Source organism: Catharus ustulatus, chromosome 1, assembly GCF_009819885.2.
Source record: "Catharus ustulatus isolate bCatUst1 chromosome 1, bCatUst1.pri.v2, whole genome shotgun sequence".
In the NCBI taxonomy this organism is placed as follows: domain Eukaryota; kingdom Metazoa; phylum Chordata; class Aves; order Passeriformes; family Turdidae; genus Catharus; species Catharus ustulatus.
Genome location: NC_046221.1, coordinates 94,163,561 through 94,187,441, shown reverse-complemented (window position 1 = coordinate 94,187,441; position 23,881 = coordinate 94,163,561). Strand labels below are relative to the sequence as shown.

The window sequence follows — 23,881 nt, the reverse complement described above, 5'->3', positions numbered from 1 at the left end:
CAGCTCTAAACAGTCCCACCATTTTTCTGCAGAGCAGCTGCCTCAGAGAGAAATCACCAACTCTCCTGGAGTAGCTCATGAGAAAAAGCTCGCAGAACCCAGTCCTACAAGGGCAGTGACATAATCTGGTACCATCCTTGGCTTTCTCTGCAAGTGTGCAGTGCCATTGCCAAAATATACCCAGGAATCACATCTGTACACACCTGTTTGCAGGCGACAGAGCCTGTTGTTTGGAATCTGCTGATGAAATCTGGCAGGTGCCCAAGTTTGAAATTTGCCTCTAGTTTGGGGGTTCTGCTCACTATTCAAATCCCATCAAAGCATGTGGAAACCCTGCTGTCTCAGTCTTCCTCATTTCTGAGGCAGAACATGCATACACACATGGATATGTCCATATATACACTTCTATCTATATGTGAGTATAATTTTCAGAAAACACACAATTTCATAGTTTCTGAGTATTTCTAGGACTCATCTCACTGAACTGTAGAGGAGGCTGCACTGAAATTGTTAGTATTTCAGAAGGGATTATTTTGATATGATCACTTTTTTTATTTATCTGTGTAAGTATTCCTAACTTTTTCTTTCTTCATTCTGTTCCTTTTTCTATTTATTTTTGCAAATTTCTCTCTTTATCTTTTTCTCCCATGGTTTGAATTTTATGAGCATTCCCTGCATGTTTTAGGGCCTTTTCTGAGGAGGTAGTAAAGAGAAAGAAAGCAATTCAGAAAAAGAAGATTAATAATTTAATAACTTTAACTACATAAAATCATACAGTCATAGAATGGGTTGGAAGGGCCTAAAAGATCATCTGGTTCCAAACCTCCTGCTGTGGGCTGGGCCACCTTGCACTAAACCAGGTTGCTCAGAGCTTGATCCAACCTGTCATTAAACATATCCATGGATGGGGCATCCACAACTTCTCTGGGCAACCTGTTTTAGTGCCTCACTACACTGACAGTAGAGAATTTTGCCCTTATCATCTGATCTAAATCTACCCTCTTTCAGTCAATGTCAGCTTATTTGGGAGGGAAAGACAGGAAATGTAGAAAGAGAAACTCCCCAGAGTTATCTTTTTTTTTTCTATGTCATTTCAATACACAGCACAGAAATGGTGATTATTAGAATTTCTTCTGAAAGTGGAAGTTTTCCAACCAGAAAAATATAAAAGAATATCAGCTCTGGAAAGTTAAATTTAGTTAAGTCCAGCCAAAAAATTAGTTTGAAAAGTAAGCTTCCAAAGGCATAAAACCAATAATAAAATATTTTTATGCACATCCAAAACAGGAAATCTACCAGAATGTCTGTAGGGCTGATAAGTAATTTGGAAATGAAAGGGGAACCCAAATAAGATCAGACTCTACCTCAGCAAAGTGAAAAGAATTCTTTACCTAGGTTAAAGAGCACTATGGAATAGACCTTGGAGGTTCCCAGGCTGAAACTTTCTTTACAGGGCACGACCTCCTTACTGGTTAGACAGTAGGAAACACAGAGCAGAAAGCTATGTGGTCACTCTTTTCAATTCAGAGAGATTTCTAGTAGGGCAGTGTAGGGAAATGCACTGTTCAGCATAGCCCTCAGTAATTTGGTTAAGGCTGAATTGTGAGGTGAGATTAGTTCATGCTAAATCATTTAATGTGAAAGCCAAAGATATCTGAAAAAATGCAGGATAATCTCAATTCTTTGTGACTGGTGATAAAAGTGTGGACCAAGAATAAAGCTGATAAATGTTCAATCTGGAACAAAAAAAATCAGACATACTAACTGCATATCCAGTGATGAGCTGCTACTGCAACTTGTGAAACCATATACCATTCTATAAAAACACCAGCCTAATGTAAAAGGAATATTATGAATTATTATTAAAATGAAATGGAAGAGAGATTATAAGAAAAGAAAAAGAAAACACACTTTATCTTCTGAGTCCCAAGGGACTCACCTGAAGCAGAAAATAAATAAACAAGGATCTACAGATAAGTAATTAATGGCAAGGGATGGTATCTGTGTGAGGAACAATAAGTAGGTTGGGATAACTGACATTTTTTTGTTTTGTTTGATAAAAACCCACAATCTATTCTGGCATACCGGTGTACATGATCACTCTCACAATATTTCCTAGCATCAATGACATACATTTTGGTAATAATAAAGATCTGCATTTTCACTGTTCTTTTTCTTCAGAATACAAAGTACCCCAGGAATACTGTTTAAATCATTAAAGCAGCCATTTAAGTAAGTAAAACCAAATTCTGTTGGAAGCAGCAGGTTGGAAGATGTCTTTGGGGCTCATCTGGGTCTACCCAAACAAGATTAGCTTTGAAGCTACATCCAAGTTCAAAGGTTGCTCAGGAGCTTGCACAGAGAGCTTTGTCTGATCTTCAAGAATGGAAATGCCACAGAGTCTCTTGATACCTGTGCCAGTATTTCATGCACATATATACACATGCATATGCACACAAAAAAGGAAAGATTTTTTGATAATTTCCTATGTTGTGACTTGGGGCTGCTGCCTCTAGTCCTATTGTGGTGCACTACCTAGAAGTGTCTGACTTCATCTTATCACTACATTGCCAATAGGTGGTGAAAACAATTAGATTTCCCCCTTATTCTCACTTTCAGCCAGAGGAACCCCTTTTCTGTCATCTTCTCCATGTATGTCATGTGCTCCAGCCACCTGGTGCTCCAAGAGACTCATTCCAGTATGTCAATGTGCATCTTGTACAGGGGAATCCAAAACAGAACACAGTCCTCCAGGTAGGGTCTTACTAGTGCCAAACAGAGGGCAAAGCATCAGCTTGCTGGTTACACTCTTGCTAGTACAGCCCAGGATGGTGTTGACCTTCAGGATGCACTGCTGACTCACATTGGAGTTTTTTGGTCTGCTGGGACACCCAGGACTTTTAATGCAGTGCTGCTCTGGAGCCAATTGGTGCCCAGCCTGTCCTGCTGCATGATCAGGGATTTGCATTGTCCTGTGCTGAACTTTAAAAAGTTTCTGCCAGATTTAGTCTCCAGTTTGTTGAGAATGCTCTGAATGATAGCCCTGCACATTAATTGGCACATTAAATGCTCTCCTAATCAGGTATCACCCGTGAACTTGCTGAGGGCTTTATTTCATCCCACTGGCTACATTTGCAGTGAAGGCATGAATGGATGTCCACACTAGTGTTGATTCCTGATAGATGTTACTGGAAGTCATTCATCAATTGGACTTCATACGTTGATCACAACTCTTGGAGCCTCATGATATGGCCATTACTGTGTTCATTTTGTAGTCACTGCTGAAGTCCATGTCTCACCAATTTGGCTGTAGGAATACCATGTAATAGGCCTTGCACAAGCCAAGGTAAATAACCTCTTCTTTCATCCATCATGCCAGCCATCTCCTCAGAGCAAGTACTCAGACTGTTCAGTCACTATTTGCAGTTTGTGAATCCATGCTGTTCCCAGTCGCCTTCTTGTCCTCCATATGATTGCACATAGTTTTCACAAGGGTTTTCTTCAAAATCCTTGTGGAAATTGAAGGGAGTTCTATCAGCAAATGGACTTGTGCGAGCCCAGTTTGCTTATTTGGTCACTAATGGGGTATTCCCAAACTCTGCTTGGAAGATATGGGGACAGAACTGGCCACGAAAGACCAAGGAGAAGATGCTGAGTTGCTTAGCCTTGTCTGTGTGCTTCAAGTCTGCTGCCTTTCTTCAGAGCCCTTCATCTTCCTTAAACCTCCTTTTGATTCTACTTTTAGAAGTTCTTCTTATTGCCGTTCCCATTCCTCACCAATTTCAAATCCAGCTAAGTTCTGACTTCCCTAGTTTCCTGCCTACATGACTGACAGCGCTCTGCTCCTGAGCCCTCTTTGGCCTCTTTTGCCTTTTTTTTCTGGAGAGAAGCTGGAGCTCCTTGCCTGTCTGATGGCTGTGGACTGGGCTGAACCCAGCTCTGGGGAGGCTGTCCTCAGAGAGCAGCATCTTCTCAGGGTTTCCTTTCCCTTCCCTCTCGTTTTTCCCTTTCCCTTTCCCTTCCCATTCCCTTTCCAGACAGTCTCCCATGGGAACCTGCTGAACAGTTCCCAGAATGAGCTGTTGAACCCTCTATTTACAGATGCAAGTGAACTTCTTAGAAGGAGACACAGTCACTTAATTGTGTTCGTTCAATAAGGTGAAATGAAAAGTAATGGAATAGAAGTGCTTAATGCTTATTGACTATAAATAATTTAGATTATTTATAATTTTAAATACTAATTAGTAAATAATGATCCATGACTAAGTCTGACGATATGGTTGGAAAATAAAATCAAGGGAGATTACAAAGAGCCCAGTGCAGTATCCCATGAATTTTGCTTGCTGCCTATCAACATCTGTTTCACTTTTCAGCAACCTTGTCTTGCCTGCTTTGCAACTCACAGTAGTGCCTAATTTAAACATTCTGTAATAGTGGTTTTTAGTCCTAAATGGGGTTGTGAGATGTGCAATTATTGCTTCTTTCATTTTATTTACAAAAGACAAGAAAGAGGGAGAATACTGGTTTTTTCCTCCCACCTGTTATACTAAGAGAAGCTAAATGAGTGTTTGACAGGTAAAAATATAAGTTATGAACCCTCAGATTAAAATACTACTGGAATTAAATTCATATGTGTTTGTGAGAGCCTGGGCAAGTTCCAGAAACTGACAGCATTTTACTTTTCCTTCAACATGTATAGTATGCATAAAATGCTTCTCTTAAAATGCCTTGTAATTAACCTGGGATATGAGAGAGAGAACGGTGAACAGAACAACAAAGACAATTTGTCATCAGGATTTTCATTAAACCCTTTGGTATTATAGGAATTAATTTCAGTAGTGCTTTGCCCTGATTACTGCCTGTCGGATAGGATACAGGCATCCAACAGGATATTTGAATGGAGAGCGTTTGCTCCCATCCTACATCAGCATTATGAAGGTAAGGGCTTTATCTACATTGAATGTAATTCATCATCTATATTTTCATATTGCAAAAACTGAAGAGAGCTCTAATTTTAACTTCCCCTAGCACTGCTTTTTTCCAGCAAATGTTACATTGATAATAGTGCACATTGCCATCCCCATCTGGGGCAAGGAGAAAGATCTATGGACTTTGAGATCACTATAGTCATTAATTTGTTTCCCAGACATTAGTTTCCCAGACTTTGGTTTCCCAGACATTATAGTTCACTACATACTGTTGTATCACACAGGCACACAAATCTTATTGGTCACAGAAAGGAGGGAACCAGCTCTCATTTCAGATTCTGAATTGTCCTACAACCTGTATAGCATCTAGACAGCGTTCTTGTCTAGCCCTCACAGTTTTAGTTTTTCAAAATGCTCCCCTTATAAAGCAGACCACTTTGGAATCTGCAGAACATTTTAAAGTAATGATTAAACACTAATCCACTAAAATACTGAAGTGGCACTTGAGAATTTGGCAGGATCACTTTAAATAATCTCTTAGCCTACTGATGGCTCTCTCAGTGTTCTGTGTTTCCACACATAGCTGATGAATAAAATTATTTGAACTAATCTGTGCCTATGCTTCTCACAGTATTTCTCACATGAAAAGCAGACAGTGCAACATGTATGCCTTAAAGTAAGGAAAGCTGTAGGAAACATCTGAAAACTTCAGTTTCTGCAACATTTTCTTCTTCAAGTTATATAAAAGTATTTTCAGAAACAATCTTTAAATCTGAGAGTACCATTAAGGACTGTATTACAGAAATTAATTTGGTATTTTTGGCCAAAGCAATGCAGTTAAATGTCACACATGGGTGCAGGGGGAGGGTAGCAGATAGAGAAATCAAATTCACTTCTACAACATAAATAAGATATGAAATGTTATTGAGGAGCAACAAGCTGCAGTATTGTACAGTGTCTTATAAAGCCATGTTAAATGAACACAAGTAAACAGTTGTTGCCTTAAGTTCTTTTTGCCCATTGTCAGGAATTTATGATTTTTTCTCTGCAGAAAAATTGACTGAATAATATCTGTGCTGTACCCGGCTACTTATAAGGTGAGTAGGCAAAGTATCTTTTATGGCAAAAAAAATTATTACAGGATCGAGATGTCTATAGCCCCTTGAGCTGAAATGCAACTAAACCCAAAGGACTAAGCTACCAATTCTCTGTCTTTGAGTGGGAAAGTGAAAGGGGCAGTGTGTGTGTGTGTGTGTGTGTGTGTGTGCGCACGCGCGTTGATCTTTAAGCAGTATTTCAAACAAAAAACCATCTCTTTCAAGCATTCTGCTTTAAAAGTTGGGCATGTTCACTGACTTTCCATCTGTTTCCAACTTTCCTAAGAGCTGTCCCTATATGCTGCAGATATTGGGTTCAAACCTGCTTTGCTTGCGTCTTCTGTCATAATCACATTATGAGATGACACATACATTCATCTGGTCATAAGGGAATGCTTAGAGAATTCAGGTTAAGAAGATGACTCAGTTGCCTTATTTAGATTAAAAATTCTTCTGAGTACCTGGCACATTAGGTCTTACAGTAAATCACATAATGTGCCATCTCTCTTTCTTCTCTGGTCTCATTTTTCCATTAACAGTTTTCTGGTCTTTCTATCATTGCATGTTCCCCTTCTCCCAGGCTGTTGATCTCTTTTTTCCTATTTGCTACTCATATAGTTGTCCTCCCTCCTGTTCATCTTCTCTCTTCCCATAGTCTCTGCTATGCTACTTCTACTTTACACTAATAGTCATTCCCTGCTTCTCCTTTTAATCCCATCCAGTCTCCTATTTATGCTGTTCCTTTTGATGGAGCATATACACAAGGATGAGAAACAGCAGCTTTTATATTTTCCAGTACTTTACGTAGGGAAAATCTTTGGCATTCAAAAATCACACATGGTGAGATTCTTAGGATCACACGTGTAGGATCAGGAGTAGTACTTGATGATCTTGATGGGTGCCATTAAACCCAGCATATTCTATTATTTTATTATTAAATAGGATCTAAACACAATCTACACTAATGTCTATTTAGCAGGTGCCCCAAAAGCAAAGGGCCACTGTTCTTTTGATTGTCCTGTAACCTACAAAACTACTCTAGCCAAGAACATGTCCTGTAAGTGACATGCATGACTGCAGCTCCAAGGTAAATAGTGGGTCTTGCTCATACCTGAAAGTCTCCCACACTGCTGGATGCATATGTGGGGTCAAACTTCACAAAAAGTATTTTTCCCCTCCTCTGCCAGTGCTAAATTTGCTTTTAAATTATTGAAGCTTCTCATCAGAACTAGTTCTACTGGGCAAGGCCTGGGGCTTCAGAACACAATTATATCACAGGCATAAAAGCATGTCTTTTCTGTCACAATGGAGCCATAGAATGGAATCTGAAATAAAAAGCAGAAAATCTAGAGACAGAACATTAGATTTTTCTTTTTGATTATTCTTAAATGTAAAACCCATTAAATAGACCAGTATGTAGGCAGTCTTTTATTTAAGTAGAATTATGGCGATTGCATCCACACCACATGGAAATGTATCACATACTTATGGCCAGGTATTTCAGCGCACTCTTTTTTCAGTAAGTACAGCAATTTCACGACTATAAGGCACACCCTTTTGACTAAAATTTTCCCTGCAACCCAGAAGTGCGCATTATAGTCCGGTGCACTTTATCTGATGTACAAAGTTGTGACATTTGCCACCCCAGAAGTGCGAGCCCGCAACAGTCCCCAGCCGAGCAGAGCCGACCCGGCAGTGGCATCAGGCCGGCGCTGGGCCAGGGCGGGCCCGCCAGCATCGCGGTGGCCCCCGCGCAGAGCGGGGAAAGCCACCAGCATCGGGGTAGCATCGGCACAGGGTGAGCCTGCCGGCATCGGGTCACCTGGAGCCCCAGGGAACTCCCAGGGCAGCGGCGCCCCGGAGACGCTGCACGGAGCAGCGGCGGACATAGCCCGGCCCCGGGAACATTCCATGAAGCAGCAGTGGGCATGCCCCGGCCCCGGGGATGCTCCACGGAGCGGTGGCGGGCATAGCCCGGCCCCGCCGGGTACAGGCGGGCCCGGGGGCCAGTGGCTGCCGGGTTGAGGAGGGGCCTCGGCCAGCAACCGCGCGGGGGGAGCTGGGGGCGGAGCCCCGCTGCAAAAAAAAAGTGCGTCTTATAGTCCGGTGCGTCTTATATGATCTAGAAAGTTGCGAATTTTGTCGAGTCCCGGGGGGGGTGCGCCTTATAGCCCAGTGCACCTTATGGTCGTGAAATTACTGTAATTATAACTCCCAAATATCAGTTATAACATGTATCTTTAAAAATAACCAGAATTATTCCTGAAAGACTGAGTAGCTACTTAGAGTAGAAATGATACACATTACTAGAGCAGAATTATTCAAGATTATATTCCTATTCTGCAACACAGAAAATCTATTAGCACACACAGATTAACAAGATACTTTGTGTTTTCAGTCTGAGCACCAGGACAGCCTGTGACTGGTAATCTAGAAAACAAATAAAGCTGTGAATTTGCTATGCTAAAGTGGCACCACTGATATTCTTACATTTCCCATGTCTTCCATAAATAAACTGGTCCAAGAGGAAGGTGGCTGAGTGATGATTACTTGCATTTAGATATTATTCTTTATGTACCAGCTATCAGCCATTGTCATAGGGCCTATATAAGAACACTAGTGTCTGCATCTAATTCTTTCCTCTTAATTGACTTTAAAACTATAGCTAACATCAGGCACAGGAATTTACATGGAAATTAGGCTATCTGAATATGACTTTCTTCCCCCAACTCATTCCCTCAGCCTCTCCTCAACGCCAAGGAATGGGATAGGTTTTAAGAACAACCCAGCAGCTCTCTTCCTGTCCAATTAACCTTAGTTCACAGAGAGGGTCATTAAAGATTGGAATGAACTGCTCGGGGAGCTGGTGGAGTCAGTGTCCCTGAAAGTGTTTAAGGAAAGACTGGATGCAGAGCTCAGTGCCTTGGCTTAGTGACCTGGTAGTGTTCAGTCAAAGATTGAACTCAATGATCTCAGAGGTCTTTTCCAATCTAATTGATTCTTTGATTCTGTGGATGCAGAAGACAGCTAAGGCATATCTAATAACGTGGGTGCAGAAGACAGTTAATGATGATCATAAAATAAAATACTGAAATGACTATTTAATTCCTATTCTCTGGCAGAAATTATGATGTTGGTTATTGCCAGCCTTTTGTGCTTCAATAAAAGTCTTTAAAATACCATGTCTGACTTGATGGATGTGCTTTTGAAGCAGTTTCTTGAATCAGAATATCTCCACTGCCAGTGTACTACAGAGTTCCCTTCAGACTTCCTGGATTTTTTAATAACAAGGTCTCTTTCCTCTGATGTTTCCTTCTCTCCTGTTGACAGGGTTTTTGAAATGCTACACTTCATTTATGCAAAGGAACAAGGTTCCTGTCAATGATTTTATTTAATCTTCCTTATTTAAGATCAAAACCCAGTGGGTTTAATTAATTCTCATATGTAACTTCCAAGCTGAGGAACTACATTTATTCTCTTACTTCTTCTTTTACTTCTACTCATAAAGGTTATTGTCATCTACTGGTAGAGAATTTAAACAGCAATTTTGTTGATGATACACTTTGCAGCACAGAATGGATCGTCTTATTGTGACACAGGTGCTGCCATCCTTTCATGGTAATACACAATAAGGCAGACAATCCACTTAGATACTGCAACAACAGGCTTCTTACTGAGGTCAAAGAAACGAATCAATCCTGTCCAGCATCTGGGCTCCTCCTGAGGTGTCCAGACCATGTTATCTTCTTCATATACTTAATTTTTCTTCTGGAGGAATGATCAGGATTTCCTAGTAAATTGCCAAACTGAACTCTTCAAACACTTTAGGCCTTTCCATAGCTGGGATTATGGAGCATTAGCTGTCTACTGCCAGGTTAAGCTCTATGAGCTGCTGAGAGCACCTCCTAATTAACTCTTATGCTCCTAACTGGTTGACTTTGTAGTCTAAATCGAAGTTTCGTCTCCCGTGTAGAAACGATTTGACACATCATCATTGATCTCTACTTACTTAAAGAAATGAACAATCAATTAATGTGAAGTAAACAAAACCGACCTCAAAATGAAGGCATAAGCCAGCTCTCGGCTTAAGAAGGGAGAAAACTGTGAATGAACCTTTAAATATCAGTATGAACAAAAATATTTGCATATGGGTTTGCTCATTGCTGCATGCTCAGCATCACGTGTGATGCAAGTCTGCTGGACACAACCAAGCTACAGCCACTTCTGCCACCTTCTCTTGTGTTTAAAGTGGATCAGACTTAGGGGATACCAAACTTATCTCTGTTTTGACATTACTTCTCCCTGTTTTCCAAACCCTGGCCCACAGCTGTGCCAGCAGAGGTGTTTGCATGAACGCTCTCTAAAATGCTCAAGGCAAAACGAGCCAGTTTATTTAAAGCAGTGTGAATGGGGAATCTGAACTGGCTTGGCTGAGTTAGCAGGTTGGAGGCTAAGGAGCAGTCATGCAAGCCACTCCACTAGCAAAAGCAGAGGGGAGCACTGCCAGCTGCTGGATGGCAGTGACAGAGGAAAGCAGGAACATCTTTAGGCAGAACAGCTGGAGCACAGAAGATGCCATCCTTCTGCAGCTACAAAACTTCTGCCTCAATGTCCCTTAGGTGTGGGAAAGACCAGTCACAGGAACAACTTCTTTTAGTATCTGGGGGTAAAAGGTTACAGTATGTTACTTCTATCCACTTGATATACACTGTACTTGAAAAAAAACAAGCAATAAACAAACCCAGAACCAGCTAGTAAATCAGTAAACTCTTTTAAGTATAGAAAATTTCTTTACCCAATTCTTAGATAAACAAATTACCCTTATCTGTGGTATAAATGCAGTTTTTCCGTAGGTTTTGGCATTAAAAATTTCCAAACTCGTAAAAACCTTCAAATTTCAAAAACTAAATCTAAACCTAAATGTTGTTTCTGTACTGGCAAAAGTTTTCAGCAGATTTAGCTCAGGAAAAACACCACTACTATTACTTATGTGTGTCTCTGCAGAGTTTACAGGCTAAAGCATCAAGCAAATGGCATGTCTAAAGATGCAGTGATGGTTTGATGGGCACTTTTCCCTGGCCTACCTGAACTGAGTCAGCTCACTCCCCCATGATGCTTGCACAGTTGCGCTGGAGCAGTGGTTTGGAGGCTACACTGCAAACCAGATGAGCACATTGCTATGCCTTATAAAGGATCTCGAGTAAAAAAAAGGAGATGGGTAATCTTCAAGGCTATTAACCCAGTTCAGAGTTCAGCCCAACTATACCAGCACAATGGGAAGGAAAGGGGAAGAGATAGGTGGAAGGCTGTGGAGAGGGGTGGGACAGGCTTAAGTTGAATTTTACCACCAAAAAATACATACATAGAAGTCTAAAATAGCATCAAGCATGAGTTCTGTGTCCCACACAGAACCATCAATTAGCCACTATTAATTTATATTAATACTAATATACACATAAATTAAATAATTTAAAGTTAAAAATTAAACCTACTAAATAAATAATATTAGAAACTTTGATTTAATAGTGCTTTAAAACTGTAATCAAGTAAAACTAAAATGAAGGCATTTATCATATATTTGTATTTTAACACTTTTAAAGAACTTCACCTAAAATATAATAGCCATTCTTATGCAGGAAAATCATCACTTTTGATTCACTGTAATTTGTCTGCTGCACTTGGAAGGAACTGTGGGGTGGCATCATGGAAATATGTTTTCTTCTCGTTCTATTAGATACACAATGACGCTTTCAGAATATTTTTATTTCAGACACAATCATTAGCATAGAAACTTCAGTTTTCTGCACAAATATGGAATATGGACTTCAAACAATGGCTGCCAAAGCACACATTTGAAGAAACTAAAGTAATAGAGCACTGAAGAATATCAGCTAGTAAATTGCTCAGGGTTACTCATGCAAGACATGATCATTTTCTGCAAACACACAAGCACACAGTGCCAGTCAAAAGCCATGTTAATATAACAATGAATTAAAAGCAGTTTAACCTTCTGGACTTCACATCATGGGGCAGACTTCAGAGCAGAGGGCCAGATTCTGACTGCCTACAGTTTGGCGAGGCTGCGCCACAGCTTGGGTTTCTACATAAAAAGCACCTGGCAGCACTTCTGAGGATGTCTGTGGCATATTAGGGCATAAAGGTCAGGGGAGAACTGAAAATTATTTTCCCAAGGGCCATCCACCCCCAAAAGTGCTGTGTGCCGTGAGAAATGACATTCTAAAGGCCAATCATTCTCATCATCAACCTGCCATAGGGGCAGAAATCACTACAACTCTTTAAATGTGATTGTTAGAAGGTGCACAAGTCTGACCTGAAGAAGGATTTGCATTCTTGAAACTTGCCTGTCTCTAAACTACTCTGGTCCACACCAGAAAGAATAGCACCCCTCCCCTACAGCCCAGCTCTGTCATCTCACTGGCATTTAAAATTAAAAACAGCATTTGAAATAATAAAAAAATCCCACGTGGTTCTAGATAAAAAATTACACAAAAATATTTTCAAACATTGAATTGAATGAGTATGAGAAAAGTATGAATTGCAATTAAAGTTCTACCTCTTATTATCTTCCAGAGTGAAACATAAACTAGCTGAGTGGCTGTATTTAATTCTTCAATCAAAACTGTAAAACTGGGTCTCAGCCTTAATCAAGGAAAATTAAATTCTTTAAGGGTTAAAAGCTATAGGAAGTTGCTGTTACATTGCAGAGCTACATATGTCTTGACTTTTAAAAGAAGTGATTGAAAATACAGGTGCAACAGACTGAGATGCTGTCTTTTATCATTCAGTGGGCAGTGTTGAAGAAAATTGCAGAAAAGGGTGTTTGTTCCAGTCAGCTGCAGAGGAGCAGTTGTACTCATTTTATATACCAATAAGACATTAGGACAAAGATTTTAACAACAGAAACAGTAACTGAAATAGTACCAGGCACAATTGTATATGAGTATACACAGTGGAAGCCTTTTCAGCTTTTGTTTTATTAAAAAAACCTGTTAAACAAAGAAGTTTTGCAATTTTTCTTTCCCCCCCCGCCAAGTATTTAATGAAAAGCTCCAGAAAATATCTCCTCTCCTTTTAGACTGATTTCTTACACAGAATGAGTGTACCGAGGTTTTAATATTAAATAGTTTACTCACAGCACTTTCATTCAGACTCACACGCTAGTTTTCCTCCTTCATAAAAAGGCATTTTTGGATACATGGCTGAAGAGCCAGTCCAGAAAGTTGCCTTCCAAATGCAGCAGCTGAGCACAACAACAGCCTCAGAGTTATCCCTCTCAGTACGCGCAGAGGAATGCATGGGTAGCACTCGGCACCTTGTTTGGAGCATAAGGAGAAATGCCAGCCACACCAGCGAGGTTGGAAAAACCTTTTTCCTGATTGGCTGCTCATCCCAAACTGCCTGGCAGAGCTTTGAAATATGCAGTGTAGGGAAGTGATATTCTGTGGCATTCATTCAATTTACCTGCACTACACTCCAAGGAGCCATGCTATTAAACAACGGCTCCGGTGTGTCAATAAAGTTAACTTAATTAAATTGCTTCCCCTCCCACTATTCCAATTATCAAGATTTAGGGCACAGGGACACAGTGCTGCTTGTAAATAAAAGGATGATTTAGCTAATCATTTGCTGAGGAAAGACATATTTTCATCAATATTTCTATGCACAAAGCAGGGAGCTAGTTTAAATTAAACAATCATGTAGGATAAGGGAAGATACAATGCCAACTATTGAAGGGCTATGAATATTCTTTAAGCAGTGTCAATTAAATCCACTATTTAAAAGTTAAATCTCAGTGATTGCACTCTTTGCTCCATAAGACTGAAACAATTGTGTAAATGTAATGTTATAAAACATACTATCATTATTGCAAGCATAGTGAATACACATTCTTAATTTGCTGGGGACTGATCTAGTCCCTTTCTGGTCATTTTGATATGTACACTCTCACTGCCTTATAATAGTCATATTTTAGGAGTCTCTAGTCTGTCCTTTTCTGTGGCAGTACATGGAAAATATTACCAATAATCAAGGATTAAAAAGACTACAGTTAAGCCAAAATGAACAGATTGTTTGCAACCTTATCATACTTCCAAATCGTCAGTCTGAAACCTCTGAGGCTCCTTGTCTATTTGAGGTTAGATGTTTTGAAAGGTTACAATTAAACTGATCTAGCTGTTTTACAAAACAGTATTTATCTATTCTTATTCCTTTTTTCCTCAGAAACTCTCCTAATTTTGACAGGAGCTGCCTGATGTTACATGTGCACCCTCTGCTCTGTCTCTTGAGTGTTTTCAGCTTTGCCCCAAATCTCCTTTAGCAGACACTGAGTAAAAGCATGCCAAGCACTAGCAGGTAGACTCTAAAGATTTCCTCTGTGCTGTTTATATCCTATTCCCTCTGAGCTTTTACCTGAGGGTAATAAGCCTTTCTTGTTTCTTTTCTTCAAGTGTCGTTACTGTTTCCTATTAATAGCAAGAACTTGGAGCTGGTCTGAGTTTTTATGAGCAAGTAAAAAGAGAAAGGAGATGCTTGTAAAGGCACATAGGCGCAATTTAATTTAGGAAGTATGAAAATACAAGCAGAAAAAAGTTCCTTTATGCCCTCACAGCCATTTCTTGCAGTACAGGCCATCTCTCCATAAATGTGTCTGCCAGGGGTCTGAGACTGTGCTTTCCTCCTAGAGCTCAAATCCTCCTCTAGTGTTGGGCTTGCTGCTCTTTCTTCTACTCTGACTCAAATCATCTAGTACAACCAAAATTTTTTGATCACAAACCAAGGAAATCACCAAGTAGAGTCCTGTCTCCATTTCATACTGGTTAATTAGGGTCTTATTTATTTCACAGTAAAAGCTGGAATTGCACCAGCCTTCCTGCATGTCCTCTCCCAATACCACAGAAAAAAACCCAGAGCAGTATTCACACTGACTTGAGCTTCACTCCATAAGAACTCCTACTGAATACCATAAGATAAAACTAAAATGAAATGCAATTACTGTGATTAGAAATATCAGAATTTGGTGGGAATGAGCAGGCAGACCTTTGACTGCTTCATGTTGCAAGATATGTTACTTCATCAATGCCTTGTCAAAGTCAGGATTACACAAAGAAAAATGCATATACAAATACAAATGTTAAATGCCTAGACTAAGAAATTTAATATAAAGCTAAAGATTACCTATCTAGGGAACAATTAATCAAAGAGACTGAATAAATTAATGGCGCAGTGCAGTGGAAGGGTGGTCAGGATGCTGAGTGCTGTCAGGTCAGAGTCAGTAGGAGTGGTGGGGTTGCCCATCCCTCTCCTCCCACAATTTCTGCAGCACCCAGGGGTGACACACTTGACCTTCAGGAGTGGAGGGCAATACTCAGCTGCTCCCAGTGCACCTTCCCACTGATGGATCTCAGCCTCAGAGAAACAGAGCCCTATTCACAGCATCCAGGAGTGACAGGAAAAGGAGGAAAGTCTCTCATAGGACAACAGGGACTTTTCAGCTAGGATTGAATACATTGAATAAGACCCTTCTGGAAGTAGAAGGATGAAGAAAAGGAAACTTTCTATTATAAAACAAATTACATTGAAATGGAGATCTTCTCTTTTTTTAAAAAAACAGTTGAACTCCATATGGCAGCATAAAATAATTCATACTATCACAGTCACATATTTCCTTTTCCTTTTTCCCCCCTCTACTCGCCAAGCCTGATTAAGTTGATAGGCCAGAAGACAGATGCTCTGGTCTTCCATTCAATACAGAAACTTCGGTGAATAGTAAGAACATTAGGGGAAAAAAAGTGAGAGAAAGGAAAAAAAAACCAACAAAGACAATTTTCTTAGGATAATTATATGGCTTAGTTCCTTTCTAATGAGCTGTATTTCTGGCCTTTTGCTCATTTCTACCATGACAAGACAGGCAAATAATGTGTCTGTGTCTGCCTAATAAATGTTATCTTTTAACTGGTTATTGCTACTACAATACAAAAATACTCTGTGTGTGTTGAGCTACATACTGCATTTAGCCAAACTGTTCTTAAGCTGGACTGAACCTGCCCCGTCCTATCAGAATGGGGGAATCATACTTCCAAAGTGGCAGTCCTGCTTAAAAAGACACTAAACACTCGCTCTCTGCCCCAAATTCTTTGGTCAGGAATTTGCAGCCCTTTGCCAGAGCTCCAGGAGGAGCTGCTGTGGGCAGGGTGTCACAGACATACTCCATGGCCCCAGGGATCCCAGCTGCAGTGACATCAATTTCTTCTATTTTTAATGTTGAGTGCTGCAGCGCTGCTCTTTAGCCAAAGGGCTGGGACAGGCATGCTGCCCCTGCAGACCCTTTCAGCCCAGAATCCTGTGCTCACTGGAAGGGCTGCTGCTGGGGCACCCATGGTTTGTGCCCATGGGAGCCAACCTGGAAGGCTCAGCTGCCTCTGCCCGCTGGAGAGCAGGAGCAGAGCAGCAGCCAGCCTGTGCACTGTAAGGAGCTGGGGCCACTCTTCACTTACAGCAATGAGGGCTGAAGTTCACAGTGATCCTGCCTATGTTCAGAACTTAGCCAAAGCTCCAGTTCTGGAGAACAGTTGCTTTTGGTCAGGAACATAAAGAAACTAGACATGTTGGAAGGCTCACTCAGCCCTTAAAAGGACCAGAATCCCACAAGGTATTGCCCTCCAAGTACTCCTCCTCCGTGTAAACTGGAAAAGTGTGAGATGATGGCATGACTAAACTTAGGACCCTCCATCAGACACCAGAAGTTAGACAGAGCAGTGACTGTGGCACCCAATACCCCAGCAAGACTTCCTACTTAACTCCTCTTTTGCCGCCAGCACCCCTGCAGAATGTCCACTCAAAGAGGACAAGTGTCCATTCAAAATCCACAAGTGTCTCCTCAAAGGATCCCCTTGAGGGATCAGGATCAGGCCAGAGACACGTTTCTGAAGAGGAAAGGAGGGCTGCAAAGAGCTTCCATTTCTGCAGGGAGTGAAGGTGCTGCCTGTGGGTTCAGCATAGGGTGGCAAAGACAGGCAATGCCTGCTCCAGCACAAAGTCTTGAGGGAACAGGTAATCCCTGAATACAATTTGAAATCTGAATTGTTGCCTTTTTTTGTGTCTGGTGTCACTGGCATTTCTTGACTGATAAGAGGCTCCCTAAAACTGATTTCCTCATTCAAACATCCCCTCTGCTGCCCACCCACCCCCTCCAACCAGGTGACCGTGACCCTTCATATTCACTCTTGCATTCAACTGCAAAAATCTGAATTAGCAAAGACAAGTGTCACAGGTGCTCAACATCTTCAATTGAGCCAAAATCTTTATTTTTTATAGCTGTCAGCCCAGTCAATGACTGCTCTATCTCACTGTGGGCAGGCATATTCCATCCTGCTGATGTCAAAGGCACATCTATCTATTCAGCATGGCTCTATGCTGAGCAATTGCCACACTGTGGGGAAAGAAGATTGTGATCAGCACCATTTGTCTACATAATTGCACTTGTTTCTGGACAATTGTTGGGTCAGAAGCTAATGTTTTTTATTTACAGTCTGTCTACACTCATCTGAATTTTCCTATGCCTTTTTCTACAACAAAGAATTAGATACCATTTGACTTCTACTGCAGAAATTCTGCTAGAAATCTGAGAAAAAATATCTGAAAGCAAACCCATTACATCATTTGAACAGAATTTTACTTTAGGGAGCTGGAGTAGTGCCTAAGACTCAAGGTGCATTTCTAGGAAAAAAGAAAGATGAAATACACATTTAGCTTATTTTTTCTTCATATTGTATAACTACCAAACAGAACTCAAATATATTTGTGGGGATGCTATCTTGTCTGAAACAAAAAAATGTTACCTTTATATCTCAGTGTCCTTTTAATCTTGTTCTGAAATTCCCCAAATAAAAAATAACATTGGTTTTCTTCATGGTAATAATTCTGTTTATTTTCACTAAGATAATTAATTTAGTATTTTGCCTTTTTGTTATGCTTATTAAATAAACAAATCAACATCTAAGTTTAACATAGTTGTTGCCTTAGGCAAGCCACTATTTCACTTCTTTAACACCTCAAGGGTTTCCAAATAGCCATGCAAAGTAGAGCTGCTTGCTTCATTTTCCATTGTCCTGCAGGTAGCCTGCATAGGAAGTGATGCATAATTTTTAATACAAGAATGGATTTTGCTAAAACTGTTGTTTTTACTTTTTAAAATAGATGCATATTTTCAATTTAAATATATATTTTTATTTTAAATTATACTTTCATTTTAAACAAGATAATTTAAAATTAAAAATTAATTTTTAACAATGTACTGCCAAACTTCTTAAATTCAATATCTGGATTTACATTAAACAACATGAAGAATTCAAGTATTATGTGTATGTTGGTTGGCAAATATTTGCTGACCATCAAACCACTGAGCTGGGAGAGTTTAAGTGACTGGAAAAAACAGCCTCTGACAGAAATGTTTAGTCCAAGTTTGAAATCTGTAGCTTTGTCTGCATGTTCAGAGAAGGTATTTTCTTCACTTTATTCAGGTTAGCTTTATGCAATATCTAGTTCATGCAGCGCTATCTCTTGAGAGCTGATAAAAGGCAGAAAACCTTACTTTCTACTGTAGGAAAAGCTCCATGGCAGAGACTGAAATCTGTTAATTTTAAATTCTTGCAGGGTACAGAAAAAAACACACTGATCTGTTTACTCAGTGCAAAGAATGGTTAATTTGACTAACAAATCACCTTAATATATGTAATAAATAAGTAAACATAAACATGTGAAATGTCATTCATAGGTTTCTAAGAAAACAAAAAGCAAATATCAGAAATCTGAATAAATAAATTAGGAACTTAGATGTAATTCTCTAATGCTACTTAATATAGGTCCACTTTTACTAATACAAGTACCTAATGTAAACAAAGTAGCCTTCAAAATAATCTGTCGCATGATATTCTCACAGCAGTGGAACAGGACCAATTGTAGTGATCAAAGACTTTTTTCCCCATCATTATTTTGACTACAGGAATTATGCTGCCAGTCAACAGTACAGCAAGAAGGGAGAAGATGATTTGAAAGGAGGTTACCCAGTTTTGGTTTTGGGTAAAACTGTACTTCTCAGTCTAGATTATCAAACTAGCGAGGTCAACCACCATATTATTTACTGCTACACTTCGGCAGAAAGCCAGAATATTTTAGTAATACCAAAGGAGGGAAACAAACCCCTTTCCTGAAAACTAATTACAAAGTAAATACACAGAAGAAAGACAGAGTGGTAATTTCTGCTGACCCTCTATGATTTTTACAGCACTCTTTCTTAAAGCAGAGGCACCTTCTGGTACACAGACTTCTGGCATCAGTCTCACCAAAGTCAGACTCACAATCAAAGCAACATCCCCTGTTCTATGTTATCGGTTTTTTTTCAGTGAAGTTGCTTATCTGCTGTGATTCCTGAAATATTTCCCTCAAAGTTTAGGACCCCTTGGAACACAGTTCCTCTTTTTCTCGATGAAGTTAGTGCTCTTCATCCCTAAATTCAGTATGTTGCTATACACAGATGGGTTGAGGTTTCCAAGCAACTCAGGTTGCTTGATAGAGCAATCGTTCTGAACTGCTGGTTTCATTTGCAAATTTAATTGGCAAGGATATTCTGTTGTCTGCAAAACACTGGAAACATCTCGTTGTGGACCTTGCTGAAATCTTTGGCAAAAACTCTCCCTCAATTATGACTCCTCTTGCCAAGTATTTTCTATATTTTCATTTAGCATGTGCTCCACTGAGCTTTTGTAGGGATAATGTTTTATGAGAACACTGAGTAGTTTGAATAAATAAATAATAAATGCTAATAAATACTTTGCTGGGGATACCGCAGAACTAAGAAAGCTGATAAGAACTGTGATCAGAGGTGAGGTATTTGTGTTCCAATATTATTTAGTAGAAGAGGGGATTTACCCTGTGACTATCACAATGCTGTACTACAAAAAAAAAGGAGATACGACCCCCACTACTTCACCTGTTGGTATATTGCCTGTCCTTCTCCTTTGCTTTTGTAGCAAAACAAAACACAATGTTGTTGATGAAAATAAATTACAGTAGTTTCACGAATACAAGCCGCACGGATTATAAGCCGCACCCCCGGTGCCTCGACAATGTTGCTGTCTTTGTCAATAGATAAGCCGCACCCCGAATATTAGCCGCACTTTCGTTCGTCGCGAGAATCCGTGCGCAGCTTTCACAAATTGGCCAATTAGTAAGAGGATCGCGGCATAGCGGGCTTTACTGGCTCGGGGCGGGGCCAGGCAGGCTCGGCCCGCTCATGGTTGCCGACGGGGCCGGGTGGCCCAGCTCAGCGCCACGGCTCGGCGGGGCTGGCCGGGTGGTGCTGCCGCCGCCGCCGGGCTCGCTGGCCCCCCTCTCCCGTCAGCACCGCCCCGCTGCCGCGTTCGCTCGCCCGGCTGGCAGGGCTGCCGCCGCCGCCGCCGGGCTCGCCGTCCGCCCCGCTGCCGCTTACGCTCGCCCCGCGCCGCGCCTCGCGAGCGCCGCGCCCGCCCCGCGCCGCGCCCGACCCGCGGCGCTTTCGCGGCTCGCGGCGGCGCTTTCGCGGCTCGCGGCTCGCGGCTCGCGGCTCGCGGTTCGCGGCTCGCGGCTCGCGGCTCGCGGCTCGCGGCTCGCGGCTCGCGGCTCGCGGTTCGCGGCTCGCGGCGGCGCTTTCGCGGCTCGCGGTTCGCGGCTCGCGGCGGCGCTTTCGCGGCTCGCGGTTCGCGGCTCGCGGCGGCGCTTTCGCGGCTCGCGGCTCGCGGCTCGCGGCTCGCGGCTCGCGGCGGCGCTTTCGCGAGCGGCGGCGTTTTCGCGAGCGCCGCTTTCGCTCGCCCCGCCGGCAGGGCTGCCGCCGCCGCCACCACGCTCGCCGGCCGCCCCCTCCCGTCTGCACCGCCGCCGCGTTTCCTCGCCCTGGCCGGCACTGCAGGCCCCCGCACCGCCGGGCTCCCCCACGCTGCTGGCCCCGATTATGCTGGGCTTCCCCCGCTGCCAGGCAGCCCCACCCGCCGGCCTTCCTGCTTCTGCCATGCTCCCCTGCACTGCTAGCCCCAGTTCTCCCGGGCTCCTCCGCCCTGCTGGCTCAGGCTCTGCCGCCCGCCCCCGACACTGCTGGCCCCGCCTCTGCCAGGCTTTCCCACCTCTGCCGGGGCCGGCCGGGCTCCAGCTTGGCTTGGGGCTGCCGCGGGCTCTCACTTCCGTGTTGGCAGCTTTTAGAATTTTGTTAATAGATTAGCCGCCCCGGAATATTAGCCGCACTTCCGGGTTTCCACCAAAATTTTGGTCAAATTGGTGCGGCTTGTATTCGTGAAATTACTGTAATTTGTCTAAGCAGAAATGAAGTCTCTTCCTTGGCTTCCCCCTGCTTCATCTCAAAATTAAACCCTCTGTTTTGTCAATTCAGATTGATTCACAATTTATTATTTATTTCCTGGGTTGATGAACCAATAAATCAGTTTCGTGCACAGTCCTGACATGCTTAATGCCACAGAGATTCAGTAATTCAATTATTAAGCTCGGATTCATTGTGTCAAACAGTCTCATCTTCCTTAGGGTCTGCTTTTCATGGTATACGGGACAGAGCTTCAAAACTGCATTTCACAGACAAATCCAAGAAGAATGGAAGCTGCTGGCTCTAGCCTGTCTGTCCCCTTAGCAAAATACAACTGAATGTCACTTAAGTAGATAAGGAAGCTTGTATTTTTATCCACATCTCTGACCTGTTCTGGCCCAAAAAGGAAAGTCAATCATGCAGAAATATGGGTGGATCATAGTAACATATGATATATTTGGTACTTCAGCTTCCTGGGAAGAGAGGAATAGAAGCCATGACCCTGACATCCTTTAAGACCCCAAATAAGACTCAAAAGTTTGGCTGTGTACTTGTAGCTAAAATGCCTGAAAAGCAATCAAACAAGCAACAAGAAAGAAGGAAGCTGTTTTTATAAATATAAATCCAAAGATTTTTATTCCCGTGGGCAGTTGTTAGATAAACAATATTTTTTATATCACTTTTTCTTCATTTATAAGAAATGATACATCAGAAGACTTTTGCTTTGGACACTGCCAGTAGTTAAACATGCTTAATTATGATACACAAGGTCACAAAATATTTGATATTGTATGAACTAAATTCAATATATTCTCTATCTCAAAATACGCAGCGGCAAAAAAAAAAAAAAAAAAAAGAAGAAAGTCCTAAAATTTCAATACTAATCATCCACAGAGTAACAAAACATGATTGTCAAAATTGAACCAACCTGTAACCAGGCACTGCATTTCATAAAATCTACTGGATAGAATGAAGTAAAATATGTGAAATATATTCCAAGAAGTAGCAAATAACATAGTATTTACAGTAATTTTAAGGAAATATAAAGATGAAATTTAGTAGTGCTATGAGAATCTCCATTGATATTTTTGGAGCAGCAGTCTCTGGATACATGTCTCACTTAAGAAGTTAGGATAAATGAACTTCATTGTTTAGAATAACTCTGTGTTTTAAAATGCAGTATCTTATGAAAGTTAAACTTTATGCACAGGAAAACTAAAATTTTAATAAGTTCTGAAGCTCTCCCTCAAGAAGTCCTGAACAGAAAGGAACTTTCCTTTCTATTCCTCTTAATAAGGATCCTCCTCCTCATCCTCCTCATTCCAGTGTAAATTTTTTTCCTCTCCACTTTTCTCAGTCCTTTCCAGCTCTTCTAACACTCTTTCCTCTAACTGTAGAGGTTAGCTCAGACAATATTACTTCAGCAGTTTCCAAATTCTTCTAGCTTCCTTTCCCTAAGTCCAGCAAGAACATACAAATATTTAAATAACCTAATTTTTCCATCCAAAAAATATTTTACCAGGAAAAAGGCTTCCCGAAACATCCAGAGATATGACCACAGTTCCATTGGCTCTACAAGTTGGGATAATTGGGTGAGTCAGTGCTTTATCTCAGCTCTGTCTGTAATATTGATAGGTTTAATTCTAGCTGGGAAATTTAAGAGCAATTCCATACTGTTCAATTTGCACTCATGTTTACTTGGCCCAGAAAATGAATGGGATAGTCCATATAATAAATACAAGAATTAAATACAAGTCAGGAATATGAGAGAGAAAAAAATAAATCTGAGAATGAAGAACTTACTTGTCAGAAGAGCAGTGATATTTAAAAACCTGTTGTCGGTGGTCAGCCTTTGGAGTCTCAAAATATCTAAAAGTGTTGAGTGTGCTCTGAAAAGGAAAAGAATCAAGCATTTAGTAATTTTGTCACCTATCAAATACTAGACCAAAACTTGTCCAACATAGATTGCTTTTCTATTTTATGAGGTTTTTAATTCACAAAATATGTTTTTATTTCCCCGCTGGATTTCTAGGGATTTTATGGGCTGCCAGAAGTTGAACTGCTCAGATCAAACTTTCTGGAGCACATAGGGAGTCAGAACAATGAGAAGAGTAATTATGTAACTTATTATCTTGCATACCTACATTTCCAAGCTCTTACAGTTGATAGAGAACAGTGAAAATGAAATAAATCTGACTCCTTTCTTGTTAAAAAAATATATATATACTGGAATAAAAACAAGCACACAAAATCATGTCCCTAAATCTCTTTCAAACAAATGAATAAGAGTTCATGTGCTATCTTTTGGACTAGTTAATGTATTTGGTCTCCTAATTTGTGGTCCAGTAGCTGAGACTATCCCTTTGTGCTCAAACTTTATTCTACATTAAGGTCTAGCTTTGTAATTTCCAATTGTCCTTAACAGACCAGAGAGGAATTGATTACATCAGGAAGTCCTCCTAACTCTCCAAATCAAAATGAAACTGAAAGAC

At 41.1% G+C, this 23,881-nt stretch overlaps 1 protein-coding gene and 1 long non-coding RNA gene across 2 annotated transcripts in view; one reads left to right on the top strand and one right to left on the bottom strand.

Moving 5' to 3' along the window:
- The window catches only part of LOC117004646 (poly(rC)-binding protein 3-like), a 498,514-nt gene that overhangs the window by 139,351 nt on the left and 335,282 nt on the right, over nucleotides 1-23,881 (bottom strand). Inside the window, 1 exon segment of the mRNA XM_033075599.2 lies at nucleotides 23,193-23,278. The gene's annotated coding sequence lies outside the window, so the exon portion shown is untranslated.
- LOC117004651 overlaps nucleotides 1-23,881 on the top strand; it is a 36,423-nt gene that overhangs the window by 8,081 nt on the left and 4,461 nt on the right. Inside the window, exons 2-3 of the long non-coding RNA XR_004419663.1 lie at nucleotides 5,980-6,025; nucleotides 22,912-22,981. This is a non-coding gene — a long non-coding RNA (uncharacterized LOC117004651). The remainder of the gene's footprint in view (nucleotides 1-5,979; nucleotides 6,026-22,911; nucleotides 22,982-23,881) is intronic.